Here is a 21,702-nt window from a genome sequence, read left to right on the forward strand (position 1 = left end):
GGGACAGTATAGGAACTGACACCCTACTCATCATCCAGGAAATAACACCCTACTCATCATCCAGGAAATGATACCCTACTCATCTTCCAGGAATAACACCCTGCTCATCATAAAGGAAATGACAACCTACTCATCATCTGGGAGATGACACCCTACTCATCATCCAGGAAATAACACCCTACTCATCATCCATGAAATGACACCCTACTCATCAATCAGGAAGTGACACCCTACTCATCATTCAGGAAATGACACCTTACTCATCATTCAGGAAATGACACCCTACTCATCATCCAGGAAATGACACCCTACTCATCATCAAGGAAATGACACCCTACTCATCATCCAGGAAATAACACCCTGCTCATCATAAAGGAAATGACACCCTACTCATCATCTGGGAAATAACACCCTGCTCGTCATAAAGGAAATGACACCCTACTCATCATCCAGGAAATGACACCCTACTCATTATCCACATCCTTCACAGGGAACCCAAAGAGGATTCAAGATGTTTAGTTTTGTGAAGGTCTTTTCTGGTCCTCTTCAGGGTAGGGCACTTTGAGGAAGAAAAGGAGGCTTGCTTCAGAGGAGCTGTGATCTCCCTGCCATGGAGTGGGGGGGGGGGGTAGCTGGAGGAAAGGCCAACAGCTCTGGGACATCAGATGGCAAAGGAGCCAGCACTGGGCAGTAGATTGTACTACGTTGTGGGGGAAGTAAGACAGAGGGGTGGCCTGCATGAAAGCAGTGTCAGTTTCAGTAACTGCATTGACATCACATCACTGGAGTTAAATACCCTCCCTGGTCAATTAACTTGACACTGACACCAATGCAGAAAATGCAAGAGAAACTGACATCTGACACCAGTGCTGAGGTCATCAATGCAACTGTGAGGATCAAAGTTGACTATGTCAATGTGAAAGGAATCATTGGTACCCAGGGTATCGATTAACATAATGTATGACAATGAGGCCAGCACTGCAGAATATGACATCAAGACAGTCCTCATCAAAAAGACTGGCACCATGAGATGAGGTCAGTATCCTGGCAGCTGGATCAAGGGGAAGGGCAACAGACTGCCTGCCAAAATCCATCAATCTGGTCTCTGCTAGCTTGTCACAATGTATGACAGAGATAACATGTGACTGGGCGGGTCTATATTATAATCTCGACTGTTTAATGGATCGAATGTATAAACATCGAACTGTATGCATCGAACCATTAAACAATCGAAATGTAATAAAAAAAAAAAAAAAAAAACTAACGGGTGTAGGCAGGGGGGCAAGCCCCCCTGCACCCCCCACATCCCTGCTATTTAAATATACCAACTCTGATATCGCGCTACAGTTCAGGAAAGGGAAATCTTCCCTTTCCGCACCATACTACATTAAAGTGCGATCTTGGAGTTAGTATATTTATGTGGCGGGGGAGTGGGGTTAAACCTGTTAGAGTAAGCATTTGAAGTTCTAATTTTTTCTTTTTTCTTTTTGAAGTTATGGAACTTTAATAATATGGTGTCGATCATATTGTATTCGATGTTCCGTAACTTTGAGATTATAATATAGACCTGACTGGGCAGATATGGGTATAGCTGTCCTGCATTCTGATAGGTAAGGAAGGCAACCCTGGCTGACTGGATCACTATACATAATCACAGGTTCACAGACTGAGGTAAAATGACAGAAACATTCATAACCATCTTGGTTACAGGTTTGTCTATATTTGAAACACAGACTAAAGAAAGCTAGCAAGTCACAGAGACAGAAGAAGTAGTTTGCAAAGTTTGTTTTCCCTGTGTTTAAAACAGTATATTAAACACTTGTAAGTGCAACGTGTGTCAATAAATAAAAAAATATACTGGATGTGCCTGTCTGTGGGATGACTCCTTTCCACCAGGCTTACTTGTAGAATGAATGCTTCATGAAGAAGGTGAAGGGGCAGGGTCTAGGGCCAAAAATAAATAAAACAGAATAAATAAAAATTCAAGTGTCAGGTCATAACAGGAAAAAAATAAAGCAGATAACTTCAAATCCAAAAAGAGTAAAACAAAAGATAAAGGTGATAGAATTATAAAAAAACAAATGTTTTACTCACATTTTTACAAAATTTTCAGCCCTTCTCAGTATGGAGAACATCGATGTCTGTGCTGTAACTGAAACCTGGTTCAAGGCTCCTGAGAGCACCCCGGCACTATTAGGTTTTACCTCATATCATGCGTTCCGGCCCCAAAACCCGGACCACACCACAAAAGGAGGGGGTGTATCCATATTCATAAAGGATACCCACACCTCCAGGTTGGTGGCAACGCACGAAGCTTCGGAAACCATCCAGGTGCAACTAACCATAGGCAAAACTGCTCTACAAATTGTAGCATGCTACAGGCCACCCTGTCAAACTCAGGAACCCCACACAGCCTTCCTGAAGACACTGGAGGGTATAAATGTATCTCCAAACACCATCATATTGGGTGACTTCAACTACCCGAATATAGACTGGGAACATTACTCAAGCCCTAACTTTCTAGCCCAACGGTTCCTGGAGTTCATAAATTCAAATGCCATGGAACAGCTAGTCACTGTTCCCATGAGAGGAGAAAATATACTAGATCTCATTGTCACAAACATGGGGACAAAATGCTCCACACCGAAGTATATCCCTCATTGGTGAGATCTGATCATAAACTAATCTCACTGGAAATCCACATCCCGCCCCACCCCAAACAAAAAGACCATAGTGAAGAACTTCTCTAAAGCAAACTTCACACTACTCAAGACTGGTGTGGTATCCTTCAAGGCCCCTGAGCCAGTGGAAACCACAACCCAAGCTGCGGAAGCCCTTACAAATGCCTTCTATGAACACCTCCAGGACTGCATGGATCAGGCAATCCCAAATAAAACCAAGACTCTTTCCACAAAGGGCAAACGTCCAGTCTGGTGGACCCCAGCCATTAACAAACTTTACAATAAGAGGAGAAAGCTATTACATGATAGAACAAAATCCATAAAAGGGAAGTCACCCCTGATCATTATTAGTAAAAAAATACGAGCACTCATAAAATCAACTAAGGCCAATTTTGAGAGAAAAATTGCCATGGATTCAAAGGACAATCATAAGGCCTTTTTCAGCTATGTTAGGAACCTGGGTGGAAACTCCCAGATATGCTCAGAATTAGTCCAAAATGATACAAAAATCACTGAACCCACAGACATTGCCAACATACTGGCAGACAGGTTCAGTGCAAACTTCACCCCCCTCTCCCCACCCTAAAGGAGAGATAACTATCCCAGCCGAGTGTAGCCTCCCGGACATCTCAAATGCGCAGGTGAAAGCTGCTCTCTAAAGCTAAAAACACAGCATCAATGGGACCGGATGGTGTCCCCGGCTGTGTGCTACACGAGCTAAATGAGGAATTAAACCTGCACATAAGGCAGCTGTTTAATCTCAGCCTTACCACAGGATGCGTGCCCAAGGAGTGGCGTACGGCAACTGTTGTCCCACTCCACAAAGGCGGCGCTCACGGACCCTGGTAATTACCGTCCCATAAGCTTAACAAGTCTAGTCTGCAAAGCTATGGAGAGGATCATAATGGAGCTCATAAACAAAGATATAGGGGACTTGCAGACATTGGACCCGACCCAGTTTGGCTTTGTCAAGGGAAGATCATGCCTTTTGAACTTGGTCGACTTCTTCGAAACAGTCACCAAGGCCATTGATGAGGGAAAGGCAGTCCATACAGCCTACCTTGACCTTGCAAAGGCTTTCGACACAATACCCCACTCGGGTATTGTAGAAAAACTTACCAGCTTAAATGTAAACCCATATGTCACAAGATGGGTTGCAAACTGGCTTAAGGACAGAACCCACAGGGTTAGAGTTGCTGGCGCTGTGTCAGACTCCAAGCCGGTCACAAGTGGTGTCCCACAGGGCTCGGTCCTTGGCCCCTATTGTTTGGCATCTACTTCTCAGAAGTACAGGCCAACATAGGAGGACTTTGGCTGACAAAGTTTGCAGACGACTGCAAACTGGGCGCCATAGTGGAAAGTGCATCGACACGGATATCCTTCAGAAGGGACTCACGGAAACAGATAGCTGGTGCCAGAGCCATGGCCTGAAGTTAAACGCCTAAAAATGTATAGTCATACCCTTCGGGAAAAACAAGGTAACCCCAAGCTACCATATAGGTGGCAATCCACTAAGCACAGAAGAGGTTATCAGGGACCTGGGGACCCAGGTTGACAGTGGCCTTTCTTTTGACACACACATTGCTAAAGTGGTTAGAAAGACCTTCTACATTGCCCACCTGATCATGAAGGGATTCACATCCAGATCTAGTGAGGTTATTGTTCCCCTGTACTCTTCACTTATCAGACCAATGATCGAGTACAATGCCCCATTCGGGATGTATCTCACCCGACATCTGCAGCAATTGGAGAGACCCCAAAAGTTCCTCACCAAAAGGATAAAGGGACTCCAAAATCTGTCATATGCTGCCAGATTGAAGAAACTCCAGCTCTATTCAGTTGCATACCGTCTGCTCAGAGGTGACATGTGCCTGACATACAAGGCCATGTCCAACCCGGAATTAATGGACATGCTCCACCTCAAAAAATCCAAATCCACCAAAACCACTAGAGCAAGCGACTTAAACCTTAGCACGGATATAAATAGGACGTGCTGGAGGGATAGATTTATCACTCAGAGACTCCCTATGCTGTGGAATAAAATCCCGGTCCATGTGAGGCAGAGCACCTCGCTGACTCTGTTCAAGAGAAATCTAGACCCGTGGATGGGAGATCATAGGTTTACCCCGGGAATCATCTCTGTGTCACTGCTGGACAGAGGCACAACAAACTAATGGGCACAGTATTTTTTCATATAAGGGGTGGCGTAAGCCACAAAAATTTGGGCTAGACTTATAAATGCCTTAGGGCAGATAGCCTAGTATAAACCTATGAACCTATGAACCTAAAACACAACACTGAAACCATGTTATGCACCACAGCCAAAGACTTGTAAGGAAGACCTGAGAAGAGACTTGGCAATATGGTGTATTACGGTATAAGAGAAGGGTGCTAAGTAGTCTAGAAAAAGTTTTGTCTAAAGAGAGTTTCTAATGCCTGCAGCATTAGTCCTGTTGTTACTGAGTATGGACCTCTGTTTATAAGAGGCACGATTATCTGTATGCTCAGATTTCTGTCAGGAGTCCACCATCAAAAATATATATACAAACGTAGCTAACTCCCTCGAAGTCTAATGAGTTAGTTATTCCAGAACCATAGCTAAATATATCTACCATCACACCTCTATACAAAAACAGAAGGTGCCAGGAACCTAAAAAAGCATTTCCAGTGGACATACCTGCCACTGACGTCTATAAATCATTATGGCATACACAGCAGTTCGATAAGCCTGGCACTGTCACTGTCATATGTAACTCACACATAGTCAGGGAACGAAAAGTTCAGAGATTCCTGCCTTCCTGGGGTCTAAACCAAGGATAGTTTTAGGTCACTAAAAATAATAAAGAGTAACAATGATGACTTTGACGCTGTAGTTTTCTGGGTTGGGTAAATAATACTGGTGGATATGCAGTGTTACATGAAGAGGTTGTACACTCCCCTCTCTATGTAAGAATGCTCAGGCACTGACTGAGATCCTTTTGTCCCCCTGACTTCAAAAATAAAATTATTAACAAAAAAGATAAGAGTATTAGTTCAATAAATGGCTTTGTTACTGGTCTACGTCATTTTAGATTCATGGGAGATTCAGTGGTTGTCCTCCTGGAGTAAACTATTTGCCTCATCATTCTGCTGTGTAGGCAGTGGATTCTAATTCTCTCATTCCTTAGATGCTGTAGATCCTGAATAGAAATTACTTTGCTCTTAAAATATACTTTTGTAGACAAGGCCAAATTGTATGACATTTCATTGCAAGCCCATAGAAACATTGAAGTGAAGTATCTGCAGTTTTAGCAAAGAGATGTGTAATTTGGAGTATTTGCTGACCCTGGATGGTATGGTGATCTGTACTGCTACAGAGAACTGATTAAAAGGATTCAGCTAGCATCCTTTAAATTCTGAGATTTAATGTATCTGTTTGATTCGTACCAGCTGGGATGATTGGTTATTTGGTTTTTATACATAACACCCTCATTAGCAGACTGTTAAGCACCAGACTAGTTGAACAAATAACTAGTACCCTTATTAACATAAGTGGGATGGATTTCCAACTAACTGCACTCCATCCCGTTCCATGACTCCTCATGAAGATGATAAATTCTTTAATGAACTAATAAACTTAGAGGCCAAGGGCAACACTGTCATTATGGGTGATTTCATTTACCCTTTTATCAAATGGGAAACTATAGCACCAACAATGGGTACACAATGATTTTTATTAATAATAATAATTACCTTGCGCAATGAAATATTTCACTAAGTTCAATAATAGTCGTGATATTGTACTAAACAGTTCATCTGCTGTCTCTTCCTTCTCCCCCACTTATCTCATTCCTTATGACATGTATATGTTATGTTCTTAGTAAGTGTCGATACAAACCTTGTTCAAAATGTATCAGCATTCTATCATGAGATTAAAAACACACTATAAACTAGGATATAGCCCTGAATACCCATGCTGTGTCTTCACCTGACAACTTCAACACTCTGTAGTCTTTTCTGAATCACTGTATCTCTTTAAATATCTCCCAGCAAGATGCAAGTATGGGAAAAAATTGAAAATGAAATAATTTAAATGAAATTTCAGGTCAATTAAACTATATGAAAGAACAAAATGCCTTCCCACCTTGAGATTTTAACACAGATAGTTAAACAGGTACCTGGCAGAAAGGTGAGTGCCAACATGTAAAATTACATAGTGAGGAAAGCAAAATGGACAAAACATCATGACAATGGATAATAAAATTACAATTATAAAGTAATAAATGGTGTTTGAAACTCTAAGGAAGGTATTAAATTGAAACTATACATAAGTGCACAACATTTTGCTGAGTGATGGATTGGTTGGCTGAGTGTAGTGCAGTGTAGTGTGTGTTGTTTTTAGTGAATGTGTTTTGCCGACAAAGTTAAGGGGTGTATATTATGGCTAGAAGCATGTGCAAAAGTGTGTGTGTGGAGGGGGGGGGGGGTTAGGGTTAGAGGAAGGGTTAAGTAAAGAGAAAAGTTTACTGTGTTTGTTCAAGTATTTCTTTAGGGTTAGAGTGAGGGCTAGATGAGGGGATAGATTTAATATGTATGTGAGTGTTTTGGGTTAGGGTTAGAGTAGGTGTTAGGTAAGGAGTTAGATTTAATGTTGTATTTCTGTGTACATGTGCATGGTGAGTGTCCAAGATGTCGTATGTATGGGTAGTGTTAACAAAAAGGTTTTTTGCAGGTAAGGTGCACTGTTAGGGTTGGGGAGGGGCATTGTTAGAGTTAGGACCAGCAATCATTAGTTAAATGGAGGGGGGATGTATTACAAGCAGATGCATTTTGCCTCTTCTGCACCATTATTTTACTGATTACTATGCTAAATGCAAACTCAGAGTAAAGAAAATACTTTTTTTTCAGAAAGCATTGCATATCAGTTCTCAAAGACACAGTAGCAAAACTGCCATCTTGGGTGTGTGGGGGGGGGGGGGGCAAAGATGTAGTCCCTTTAAAAATATAGCTATATCTCATTGCTAAGTAGCACATGGTGTGGAGAATGCAGTCAGTCATATTGGGGAAATTTAAGCCTTTGGAAGATTTAGTTAATTTAAAATAAGGTATTTTGACTTTCTGGCTTGTCAATAAGCACATCATTTCAGCACGCTAAATTCAACAAGGTTGTAGTCAATGGACTGGCTGTTGACCAAAAGTAGACCCATCAATTCACAATGAGAGACTGACATTTAGATATTGATAACTGCACTTCCATCAGTCTTAATTGTATTCTATGCAATGAGAAGGATGGGGTTATTACTGAGCTGGTAAAGAATAATACTGACTACTTGTTGCTTCTTGAGATGAACTAGTACAACTCTGTGAAAGGCAGGTCCTTATCTTTGAATCCTGACTTTGTTTTTTAAAAGGAGTTAACAGTGGCTGTGTATGAAAGGCTTACCATACATCCAGCATAAATGGACCTCGGCAACGCCTTTGATAATATCCTCCATACAGCAATCATAAACATACTCGGAGAACTCAAAGTCAATGGATGCATAACTCTATGAACTCAGAATTAGCTATTGTGTAGCACACAGTAGTTTGAGTAGGTCACTGACTCTCCATCCCTGGAGTGGTTACCAGTAGGTACCACAGGATTTGGGATAGGTCCACTCTTCCTTAGCATGTTTTTTCAGATGTGTAGGTTGACAATAATATATTTCCCAACAAGTTTATCAATGTTTGCAAATTGGGCAGTGTCATACTGCCTCAAGGGCATACCTCCTCCTGACAGAATGGGTAGGATAACAATTCTACCTGGTATCCAAATACAAATGTAGCAATTATCATGAAAAATAGTAGCTTATCTTTGGTAAGAAAGCATTTTCAATTAACCACTTCAGCAATGGTCAAACACTAAAAAACTGATCAGACTGTTACAGTGCTTTAAATTTTTTTCTTGGCATTTAAAAAATTCAAGGGTTAAATAGAAAATATGGTTCTTTCTGTGAGGTTTAAGGGGAATAACGCCTTATGAATTGTGGGAGTAGCTAGAAACTAGACTTTGTATTTAAGGTATTTAAGGTAAGAGAAACTAATTCAAAGTTTTCTTGAGAAAGAGAGATGCAAGAAAAGATTACTGCCTGATTCTATCAGCTTCCTTGCTTTGCATATGTATACTGTTTTTCTTTTTTCTTTTGAGTTTACTGAAGTATTAATTTTACTTTAGAGATTTTTTCCCCCCAAGTTATAATACTTCTAGATTATGAAAAAAGCAAATCCTGTGTTTCTTTGAGTTCTACGGGGATTAATCACTTGTGAACTGTGTGAAGAGGTAAAACTAATAGTTTTATTTTAGTTAAGGAAAACCAGGTCAAGAATTTTTTTGAAAATCAGTCGGAGCGAACTGTGTGTGCATGTCTGATTTTCTCATATCATCCACCCTGTCTCTAATGTGTTTTTAAGACCACTGGTTCTTGAGTGGTCTACCTCAAATGTAAATTTGACTTTGAAAGCAACTCAAACTCTTATCTTATCTGCTGCTACTAGCGATCAATGCAAAATTATACTGTGAAGGTCCTCCCTTAAAACTAAATTAATTTACCCTCCCATTCATAGCTTCAACCCCACTAGTTGTGTGTCTCAGCTTTAAATGTTTTTCCAGCTTTCTTTGAACAGGAGAATTAATATCAGAACATAGTACTGCCCATCAGGGTAAATTTAAGCAGATAACATAGAAGACATATTTTTAAAAAAGAAAGTACAGTTGCGTAAGTAAGCTTACCATAAAAGAATGGTCACTGCTGCAGTAGCATTGGCTATATAGGTTATATCCTGCACAGAATGTAACAGCCAGACAGCTACCAGAGTTTAAGGGCACCTTCCATGCATGCAAACTGTTGACAGCTCAGGCAGAGCTGAGAAAAATCAATGGTTTGGGTACCAAGTCCTTCAGAGCTTTCATGCCAACTGAAAGAAGAAGGCTAGTGTCCTAAAAGAGGTCAAATTTCCTTATCCTGGTATCAAAACTTATACAAAAATAAGGGGAATGTAGGGAGGACGGTAGTGACTACTGTAGCAGTGATCACTGAACATCTGTTATGGTAGTTTTACTTACACATCTGCACTATGTTCATCATTTGATCACTGCTCCAGTAGCCTTAGCTGTATGGGTAGATTACTATAGCTATAGGGTATGGGAGCAGGAAGGGGGTGAGGGTTCAGGTGCCACTGGAGAATTGACCTAACAAAGCCAGTCCTAGACGTTAAAAAGGAGTCTTATACTAATGCTTTGCAAAAGTATATGCAGACAGCCAAGATGTTGCCACTGGAATATTTCTAGAATTCACCACTTTCCAAAGAGCCAAGGAAGAAGTCAAGGCCCTAGCAGAATTTGCCTTGACCCTGCCTAGAATTCATTTATTATGGTGAGAAAAAACAAAATATAATAGAAAAGGCAACCATGGGAAATTGTCTGGTTTGACACTAGTTGTCCTTATTTCTTACCTTCTTAAGAAATAGATAATTGGTCAGTATTTGTGAAACTTTTAGTTCTGTCAAGATACTATTTGAGTAATTTGTGGACATCCTGAGTAAGAAGAATCCAGTCTCCATCATTTTTGGTTTTTGAAAGATGGCAGGAAGATGGATTGTTTGGCTCAAAGTGAACTCAGATACCACTGGAAGGATTTGTCCACAAGGAAACCTTATCTTTGCAGAAAATTAGATGAGGATGACCAACCATAGAAATTGCAACTCAGATGCTCTTCTTGCAGAAGCCAGAGCAATCAGTAATGCTGTCTTCCATGGTAAGAACCTCACATCTACCTTGAAGAACTGGTTGAAATGGAACAGTAAATAATATTTTCAAAACAAAATTAAGAGCACAAGAGAAGCCACCTGTTTTATAGGAGGACAAATATGCACAAACCCCTTTCAAAAATAGCTATAATGAAAATTTGTTGAAAGAGGTGGATTCATGGGCAGACATGCTGAAATGGCTCACAGATGAACATTGACAATGGAATAAAAAAGGCCAGATGATAAAAGCCTCACTCAAATATTTTAGAACCAGAAAATGTTAGCTTTAAAATGGTCTTAGTTCTTAATGTGGCACTGACTAGAAAATATTTGCATAAGCTAATATATTTGATTTTATACAAGAAAGATTTATTTGTCTCCTGTAAATCCTTCTGCACATCCTCAGAAAAATGGTGCCTAAAAGGTATAAAGATACTATCATCCAGACAGTCTGTAGGAAATGTTTCAAACTGGGGAGTATCAAACAACCCCTGTCTTGTGTGTGTAAGTCCAGTCTGGGAAAATTGTGGCAATTGCCCTTGGGCCAGAAGGTAGTCACCACAAAATTCTTAGTGTCCTCTGGAATCTTCAGAATGCTTCTGGATACCAGTGGAAAGGGTGAAAAAGAAAGCAAGAGCATTTCCATTCAAGAAAAAGAAAATGCATCTGTTTCCCAGACTACTCACAAGTTATCCTGGAGCAAAAGTGTGCCGGTTGGTTGTTGCGAATGGTGGCAAACAGGTGTTCCACAGAGATGGATCAAGTCTTGGAAGACCCTCTGATTCAATTTCCGTTCATGAGGGCCTGTCTTGATGCTGCTCAACTTGTCTAACACAAAGTCTTTTTCTCTGACTGAACATAAAAACCCTGTAGAATGAGACTGTGTAGAATTGTTACATCCCAGGTGACCAATGTTTATTATGCACTGAGGGTAAGATCTGGACCCCCCCCCCCAACTATTTATACACCACATCACTGTAGTGTAATCTATGATCACTTGTAGAGGTCCAGAAGGAGCAGAGATTATTGAAAGAGTCTAATGCATTTATTACTGTCATCTTTTTGATGTTTTAAGTGTTTTGACCTGCCTTTTTTATTCCAAATGCCCTACACTTACACAAAGTAACGGAAACAGCCAAGCGAATTCTTTCCCTGAGAAAGAATACGGTTACAAGCTGCTTCGTTATTTTGCCTTTTTGTTGTTTTAAGTTCGACCAAGACATATTCGATAGACAGTCCCCCAAGCAAAGTCTGGAGCATCTGTTGTTATAGTCTATAGTGGAGTTGGAAGGTAAAATAGGAGACATGGATTCAGATAAAAGCAGTGTCTCTAGCAAAACAGTTCCATGTTCACAAATTCCAAAACTGGAATTTAAAAAGTCGGGGGGGGGGTGATGTTGGGATGATACAGATTTTATGTACCATTGATTTTTTTTTAATGTGGAGTCTGGCTAGAGGATTCATGAGAATTAATGATACTGTCAATCCTAATACCCTGAGAAATTCCTATGCCAATCTGTTAGACTGGGTAGAAAAACTTAGGAATATGTTTAGAAATACCTCTACTTTATCGCATAGCGAAAAGCTCTTTTAATGCACTTGCCCACAAGATACCCTCAGAATGCCACTCTGTGTGTTAGAATAAAACAAGATTTTTGAATATCTTCCTGTAAACACAGGCTGAGAAAGAGATCTTTTACCCAAGTGAGAGATTCATGGCACTTTGAAGCAGACACTGCAAAGATAATCAGTTTCTAAAGTAAGGAATAAAGTAAATACCTTGGATAACACAAAGGGTGCTGCAGAGAACTGAAAGTGTAATCCAGACATAGGAAAACTTACAAAGAAAATGTTTGAAAACTGTGGCTATAGAACTGGGATGATAAACATCTTTTAAATCTAAGGTTACCAAAAAACTGAATCGGAAAATAAGATGTAACAGGATGTGAATGGATAGCCTTTTGAAAACTGGAACTTCCACAAACTTATAGAGAAAGGAAACATTCATGATTGGTATCCATTAAGTTTTTTCTTTGATAGCAGAAACATCCTAGAATAAAAAAAAATTCTCTGCAAAAGAGAAAGAGAGAGAGAGAGAGAGAGACGTAGGAACAGTTCCATAAGCCTTAGAACCAGCAGATGATGAAGAGAAATGGATATACAGAAATAGGTGAAGATATGGATTGCCAAGCTGGGGGTGGTTGTACATAATCATTATTGGACTTTCTTGGTGGCCCCCCCCCTACTTTTGGAGACTTCTTGCCATTGTTTTCTGAATGTCTGCCTGCCAGACATCTGCAAGGTCTGCTTATTTTGCTTTTTATAAAAAGATGCCAAGGCAGGTGTGAAACCTTTAACAATTTTGGAGGAGGAAGGCTGAAAAATCAGTCATCCTATGAATCAGTTTCCCTCTCTCAATGCACCATTTAAGTGCCTCAGCAACAGATGTTCCAAAAACAGCCTCCCTATTAAAAGGAGAATTGAAAATTTCCTTAACATCCTCAGGATGTGAAAGGTAGCTTTCCATGAGACTGTAATCATGCAGACTTTTCCATAACAATTTCAGTAGCAGCAGCTGTGGAAGTGGCATCAGCCGAATCATAAGCACACTTCAAATCACTTGAGATACAGAAGCAATAAGAACATTGAGAAGATTTTTCCTCAGAAGAGTGAAGACTGGCTATAATGTTCCGTGTATTCTCAAATGGTGCAATCAAAAGCTTTAACATGTGAGCTTGACAGTTAAGAATTGTAAAAATGAGTGTGGCAGAAGAATACACCCCCCCCCCAAATCTAGCAAAGGTTTTCCCATCCTTAGCAGAGGGAAAGAAGGATGAGCATTTACCATATGTTTACCCGTAGCAGCATTTTCCAAGAAAATGGCTGCTGGGTCAGATCTGGGACTGGAAAATAAATATGTGTAAGTTTAAGGAACCTTATACAATCTACCTGGCTTCTTAGGGGCTTCAATCAGGCATGCCACAGATGTAATAAAAACATCCTCCAATGATGGAAGTGCAGGAGGAACAGGAGTGAGTTATAGAAATCATCCATAATCATATCCTGGATGTATCCCAGAGACGACCCCTTGTCTTGAGCAGGTTCTCCAACCATGTGGAGTAGAGTTTCTCCCTAACTCAATTCAAGTATAACTTGGACATTTTAATAAGGAACAGGAAATTCATGCCTGGTTTGGCACTTTTGTCTCTAATGGGCACAGGCAACCTGTAAACGTTTCATCTTCCAGGCCCCTGCTAAGACTTATCAAGGGTAGTGGAGCTTGTCAGAGATTTGGGATGCATGGATAGGCTTAAAAAGGCCCTTGAGGTTGTTAGCCTAGTACACACCTATGAACCTTTATACATATATACGTGGGGTTCCTATAAGATGACCGAAGATGCATTCTATCGAATACGTCTTGGTCGAACTTAAAACAACAAAAAGGCAAAATAGCGAAGCAGCTTTTAACCGTATTCTTTCTCAGGGAAAGAATTTGCTTGGCTGTTTCCATTACTTTGCCATTTTTGGCACTGTAGTGCGATCTCGGAGTTGGTTTATTTAAGTAGGTTGGGTGTGGGTGGCAAAGCCCCCCACTATATGTATTATTTCAATTTCTTTTCTTTATTTTTTATTTTTTTTTTTGGAACAGCGATTTTTTTCCCTGTTTTGAGTTTTCGAGATTGCAAGCTTTCGCTTACATGGGGGCTGATTATTCATCATTTGCATTTTTAAGCATTTGATGATATAATATAGACCCTATATATATATATATATATATATATATAGATAGATATATATATATATATATATATATATATATATATGGTATACATGCATTTGAGAGAACGGCAGAAGGCCAATCAGAAAATGCTCGACTGCAATTCAGTGAATTCGCATAATTGTGAATACAATGTAACTGAAACGCAAAATACCCCCCCTTTTGACCCATGGTAGCACTTGTTTTGGTGGTAGAGCGGTCAGAATTGTCAAATTTGCTGTTCTGTTCGACATTCCGACTGTTCGGCAGGGGGAGATTCGACATTTCTGGTCGATATTACGCCGGATCGAGGAAAGGTCTTTCGCTCAAATGCATGTATTCCTATATATATATATATATATATATATATATATATATATATATATGTATATATAATTTTTGGTCTCAATACTGGAATATCATTAGCTTCCCACTGAATCAATTGGCTCATCCTAGATATGGTTTAAGAAAAAGAAAATTCTTCTAAGGTACTATTAGAAGAAACACCCTCTTCAATTAACTGAGGAGAGAAAACCAAAGTTTTTTTCCCTCAAAAGCATTTTCCATTTCAGTGTTGTTGGAATCTTCAGAAAATGAAGAATTATTTTCCCTGTTACCAGTAAAACAAGAATGAGAGGGGGTGGGAGCCTGAATTAAGTCTGAGATAAATATAATAAGTCATTCCTGTCTAAAGTAACTAAAACAGCAGGATATTAATGTTTTACTTTCTTTTTGGCAAGAATTTGCAAAGAAGCAGACTGATCCATTCTCTGCTCTTTCCTCAGAAACTGACAAGAATGGTTCTCCCATGCCCACTAAGGTGACCCAGTCTGCTGCAAAGAATGTGTCTAATCACTGGTCTATGGTGGCTGAAGGCACTACAACTGAGGAAACCAAGGCTGAAGATAAATGGTATGAGGAACAAAAAATGGCCACATCAGAGTCACCCATCTGTGTCTCAGCCAGATGTATAGCCTGCAGAAGGGGAAAAGGCTGTCTGGAAATGTTCTTGTTTTTGTGGCTGGAGGAAGGAAAAAAACACTGAAATGATAAATTTTTCCATGATGGCACTGAAAAATGAAGCCTGAATCCCAGGTATGACTGGCAGCAACAGTTGGCAAAAGAGGTAAGTAACAAAGAAGTCGTGTTTTCTACCAAAAAAAAAAAAAATCTATGAAAAGCTCAGCATATGCTTACCCCAGTCTCTAAAAGTAATTTATCAAAAGTTTTCATAAGAAACATAAAAATAAATTGCAGTTTTCAATTTTCACAACTTTTTTTGTACAAAAGTAAAAGGTAGTCATGTAACAATCCACCAAAACACAATTTCCCAGCTTAAAAATAAGTTATTTCACTGTAAAAAGTTAAGTTTCTGTCAAAAATTATTAATATGGAAGTTTTTTCCATGAAGGGAACTTATCTGCTTAGCACTGGAGAAATGCTAGCCGACCGTTGATCCTTGAAAGCCCACAAGTGGAATGCTCTTTGGCAGCAGGAAAGGTGTGAAAAACTTGAGCCCAAACCATTGATTTTTCTTTAGCTCTGCTAGAGCTATCAATAGTTTGGGAGCATTTAGGGTGTCCTTAAGCTCTGGAAGCTGTCTGGCTGTTATATCATGTGCAGGATATAACCCTTGTAGCTAAGGCTTAGTGATCAAATGACAAACATACCTTATTACAAAGCTTAAGGCTTTAGCAGCCATTTGATAATGGTTAAGCTAGGTTTTGGGTAGCAGTACATGTTAATCTTAACATTTTACATTGCAACACTCTTACTTTAGATTAGGTGTAAAGGCACTGCATCAGGTAACTTTCAAAGCCTTGACAGAAGCTGATTCTCTCAGACAGTGTTAAATCTGCCTTGTGCCCTCAGAAAGTACACCTATGTTTGACATGACATCAAATATCAGTAAGTGCAAATATTTCCAAAATATAGAGGTTAAACGTTCAGTAGCACCTCCATGTTATGAGCATACATACTAACACACCTATCACTAAATACTAAGTGATTCTTAAAAATAAACCAAAAATGACACCTTTCCCTCAAGAAGCCATGAGTTTAACAAATCCAGATAAAGATAACAGAATGCCCACATAGGTGGGAAGCTGGTATAATGGTTAAGATGCTTACCTCAAAGACACAAGGTACATGGTTTGATTCTTACCTTTAAGGTGAAATTGGTTAGGCTTAAAATGGTCTGCAAGGGCAGCTAGTAGGACTTACCTATGGGTTAACTGTTGCCATAATGGCTAAGGTGTTTACCTTGCAGTCACAAGCTACAAGGTTTGATTCTCACCTTTGAAAGGGAAATTCCCTACGCTTAAAATGATCCACAAGGGCAGCTAGCCTAGTATTTGCTTACAAACCTTATGAATAGACATTACACTTTACACAGACCTTCCAGTGACCACAGTAAGTCATACAAACACAGTCACAGTAACAAGGCAATGGGGAGGATCAGTAGTAACAAAGTACAAAGGCCAGAAGGCAGATGCTGAACTCAGCAACTCCAAAGAACAACTTAATGGATGGTTAACTCCATTATGTATACAAGAGCCACACACCTCACTGGACTTCTCAGTGAGTTTATGATACTGTCATACCTGTCTGGGCCAAAGACTGGGCACCTATCAACTAACTTAAAGAAAGATTAATAGTAACAATAACATGATCATTGTTCACATTAGGCTGAACAATCGAAGAAGGTCTTCCCACTTGGATGTGCAATAGCATATGGTGGGATTACTGAGAATTCTAGTAAGTATAGGCAAAGTACGTCTTCTTAGCAAAATCCTCCCACTAAATTTTATGGCACTTGTGTGATCAAGATAACATCTGGGCATTCACTCAGTGGTTAACAACATGGTATCAGTGACAGTGCTTGTCATCCTGGAGTGACAAGAATAAGACTGAGTACTTTGCACCTGATGGACTTCACTTCTGTCCCTGGGAAGGACAAGTCCATCCTGTAAAAAATGCATAATAAAAAAAAACTGAGAAGTGAAAGTGGCTTAACTAAGTTCCAGAAGTCTCAACTATAAAATATGGTATTTAGAAACCTTTCTCTGCTTGGAGATTGTTAAAATTTTTGCCATTACCGAAACTTGGGTGAACTAAAATACATATGATTAATTGCAGGCAAATGTTATATCATTTTAGCAGATTTAATGGGACATGTGGCATGCCTCAGTATTTATAAAAGAACACTTAAAAATTAGAATCCATGAAAATAACTCCAGATTGGAAAGGAAACTGCTGAGACAATAATTAATACTAGTAGAACTGAATATAATATTAAAGGAACTTTTTGTATACCTTCTATGTTCCCTACAGAGGATAAGTATTTTCTGACTAAACTCAAGATGTGAAAATCAAAGAAAACACAGTCATTAGGAGGGACAGTGTAAATTGCTCAACATAAAATATAATTATATCAATCAAAGAAAGTTCAAATAATGCAAAATGCAATCAGCAAGTATGAGATCTTAGATATCATACTGGCAAATATATCCCTTCTTGGGTCCCTGCTATATTTCTGAGGGCTATAATTCTGAATGTGTGGATATATACTAAGTGTGAGATTGCAAACTCCTTGGAGTATTTCCCTATATATAGTTAGAAGGAGTGTGGAGATGCAGCCTCCCACATCATAAGCAGCAGGGGGACTTGAACCCTTGTTAAGATACTTTAAAAGTGTAGCAATGACTTTCATAATTTGCTGCTAAAATGTTGAAATCAGAGTTGATTTTTTCACAGCTGCAGGACTTAGAATATCAGATCTCACAACTGTGACATGTTGCTAGGCTCCTTCTGCACTGCACTCATAGCTATGTCCTCTGCAAATAACAGAGTCCATCATCTTTAACCTGAAAGTACAATCCAACTTATTCATAAATTATCATTCTAAGGCTTTAGCACTGGAAATGATGATGCAATAAATGATGACATACTTAGAGAAACAGACTGAACTACTGTTCTAATTGCCCCAAAGGATAGCCAAAGAGCAGTATACTATTATTAATAACTATATTCATGAATACCTAGCTGAGAAACACAAATATAAAGGTACGTTCAAAAAAGACCCTTTGGTGAAATCACAGCATAAATATTATAAAAAACATGAAAAGAAATTTCTAATTTGACTGCAAAAATTACCCTTGTCATAAAAGTTTAGATTTATGAACAGACACTGCTTTCTTTTGGTTGGAATTTTGGAAGTCACGTTTCCTAAAAGCCAGCAAGTCAAAAGTTTGACAACTGAATCTGTTAACCTATAAATACCTGGACATGTTGAACAAAGAGGAGCTGCCACAGTTGTCTTCAAGGCTTATGGAGTACCACGTTTCATACTCAAATTATACTTGGCGTGTAATCTGCTGCTCAGGAAAAGACATAATTCTCCCATGCATCTCTAAGATACCAACTTAAGAAGTATAATGTTCCATTTTGTAGTCTCCTAAGCAATCCTGCTCTAACTAGGAAAGGTTCAAAGATCTCTTACCAACAATACTGATGACTTCAATAATCTGAGTTACTCACAAAGGCTTCAACAACAATCCATGTCTTTGGTACCTTACTGCCTCCTCTTGGGAGAGATGTGCTGTATATTCCATGCTCTGAATGACCCTCTGCTTTTCAAAAAAATACTCTTAGAAAGTATGAATGGAGATGAATACCTGCATATACAAGTTTAACCTTAAAATAATTACTAACAACAGTACTAGACATGACAGTGTCATCACCCAGTGATACCCATGTCTCTTGTAATAAATACATTTATTTGGTCATAAAGTAACACAGAACTTCCTGCAAATTTAAGAAAAATCTCGATGCTACATTCCAGTATGAGAGAATGGCTGTCAGGCTCTGAGAGGATACTAGGCCAGAAGTTTGTATCCCAAAATGGTGAACTTACTTAAATGGCTGGATAGACAAATAAATATAGATATATATCTACAATTTCTGCATATGTGTAGACTGATAATATTACTGTTTGGTCTGTAAAAGCAAATTGAAATTCCATAAGTAATACTGGTTGTGGGAATTTTTATACTATATGCTGCCTACTGTTATGCACACACATACAAGTGTGTGCATGTGCATGTACATCAGACACTCGCACAAGGAAGTGCACACACACACACACACACACACACACGCGCGCGCGCGCACACACACACACACACACACACGCGCACACGCACACACACACACACACACACACACACACACACACACACACACACACACACACACACACACACACACACACTCATACATATGTGTACTTTTGGAAGTCTTGGGTTTCCTGTTTCCTTAATAGTGCAATAAATAGCATGAGAGGCAACCCTGGTTCAAGTCCTATCTATGGTATTTTCTGTTTCACTTCTGTTTTCATTTAGCTCCCATATCTCCATGCACTCTGACAAATACAAAAAAAAAAGTACTGTAAAAGCATTAAAGAACAGCAGTCATTTACATTTACTGGTGTATTTCAAAGGGTAAGAGGCATTTTTCTTAACATGTATCATGAAGATGGAAGAACTGACGAGTTCATTCCTCCCTTCCATCCCTTAAGCAGCAGGAATTGGTTAGAAGGATAACAAACGACTTGATGAAACATCATAAACATTTCTTATTACTTGAGCTGAGATTTGAAGTGTCCCATACTGTTTTTGTTATAAATAAATCATGACCAGAAGGGATGGAACATCTATCTAGATAAAACGTTAAATTCTGTATCACTAATATGTATTACAGTCATGATACTGAAATAATGACACTTCCCTCCCTTTCTCTCTCTCTTGTCTTTCATCCTGAAATTATTTTATTTGGTTTACTGGAACCATTGCATATTGCAAAAAATAGCAGACTGCCTCTACATATGTGTACAGTTTATAACAATTTATTCTTAAATCGACATACATACGTAAAAACTGTAAGACTCTTAAAATTGGAATCTTTACACTGAGCATTAATTTCTAAAGAACTGACACATATGCACACACACATGTATATGCACAGTTTTACTAATAATTTGAAAATAATTCAAAAGTGTAAATATCATCTAAAAGTGAAACTGGCACTATTTCCTTGGACTTTAAGTGTGAAATTTATTCTGGTCTTTCCTGCAGAAGATGCATTGTAACCCAAATCACCACCTGTTCTTGGAAATGCTCCCAGTTTGGTTAATCTACTACATTATTTTAATCAGATGTAACATTTGTCAATTTTGCTCAAGTCCCCATTTGAAAGTCATTTAAAATGGATTAGAGGGAACCTTATCTCTTCTTTCACCATTGAACTATCCAGAGTTATCACAGCAAGTTTCCTGTCCATTGATTTAATAAAAATCAGGCTAATGACTATGACTCCCATTGTAAAGACTTGTTCTATTACAGTCAATTGAAATTCCATAAATTAAATTAGGAATGAAAACTGCTATATATTATACTATATTATATTGCCCACTGTTACAGCTTTATGTATCCAATCAGCTCATTGCATTGCACGTGATTAATTGCACTTTCAATATTTCATTGTAATGTGTGTGTGTGTGTGTGTGTGTGTGTGTGTGTGTGTGTGTGTGTGTTCTTGGAGTTGCTCTTTTTACACTGAAGTCAATAATATGATTTAGGTAATGCGTTTTTGAATGCATGCATCACCAAATAAACAAATGGGCAGAAAACTATAGTAGGCTAATTCATCACTTATACATTTAGCTAATTTGAAGAATCAATAGACATAAAGAACTTGCAAACTGAAGTGAAACTTAATCAACTAACAGGTTAGTGCATGACATTGCAAAGCCTTTTAAAATAATTGCATATGCAAACAAAGAAAATAGCTATATCATTAAATATGTTATAAACATAATAGCATTCTTGTTGAAGGACATATGCCCCACTGTCTGCAGGTATGTACCGATAAATTATTCATTTAATAAATGTGAAGTGAATCATAGTATATTTTCATGAATTTTGCACAGCAATGTTTTTGAAAATGTAAACTTATTGACTTATTTTGTTGGTAAAATGTTGTAATCGTGAATGTGGAACAGTACAGGGAAATACCATTTTCCATAGTTTTGCAAACACGAAGAAATGACTTTCACAGCAAGTATATCATCAAAGAAATGAAATCAAAAGATTTAACATAGATTGTCTAATACCTTGGCTTGTATCCTTGCAAAAGAAAATAAAACTACCTTGAAAATAAATATTTAAGCAAGTGCTGATATAAAGTTCAAACCTAAGTTACTAGTCTGTCATAACACCAGTGAGATAATATTGCAGCTATATACAAATAACTGGATAAACTAACAGTTATGATTTTGTCAATTACAGATCTTTCACAAACTTCTTTGGTATATAAACTACAAAATTTAATAAGCATCATATGCATTAGTTGCATGGTTAATAACATATTTAAAGCACAATATTGTTGGTCAACTTGATATGACTAGAAAAAGCTATGCTGATATCAAGGCCTAAGAAACAG

The 21,702-nt window shown here is 38.6% G+C and overlaps 1 protein-coding gene across 1 annotated transcript in view; it reads right to left on the reverse strand.

The window, feature by feature from the left end:
- Nucleotides 1–21,702, reverse strand: part of TNRC6A (trinucleotide repeat containing adaptor 6A) — a 3,393,689-nt gene that overhangs the window by 3,371,088 nt on the left and 899 nt on the right. The window lies entirely within an intron of this gene.

Source organism: Protopterus annectens, chromosome 12.part0 (genome assembly GCF_019279795.1).
Source record: "Protopterus annectens isolate FY-2018-M chromosome 12.part0, PAN1.0, whole genome shotgun sequence".
Taxonomy (NCBI): domain Eukaryota; kingdom Metazoa; phylum Chordata; order Ceratodontiformes; family Protopteridae; genus Protopterus; species Protopterus annectens.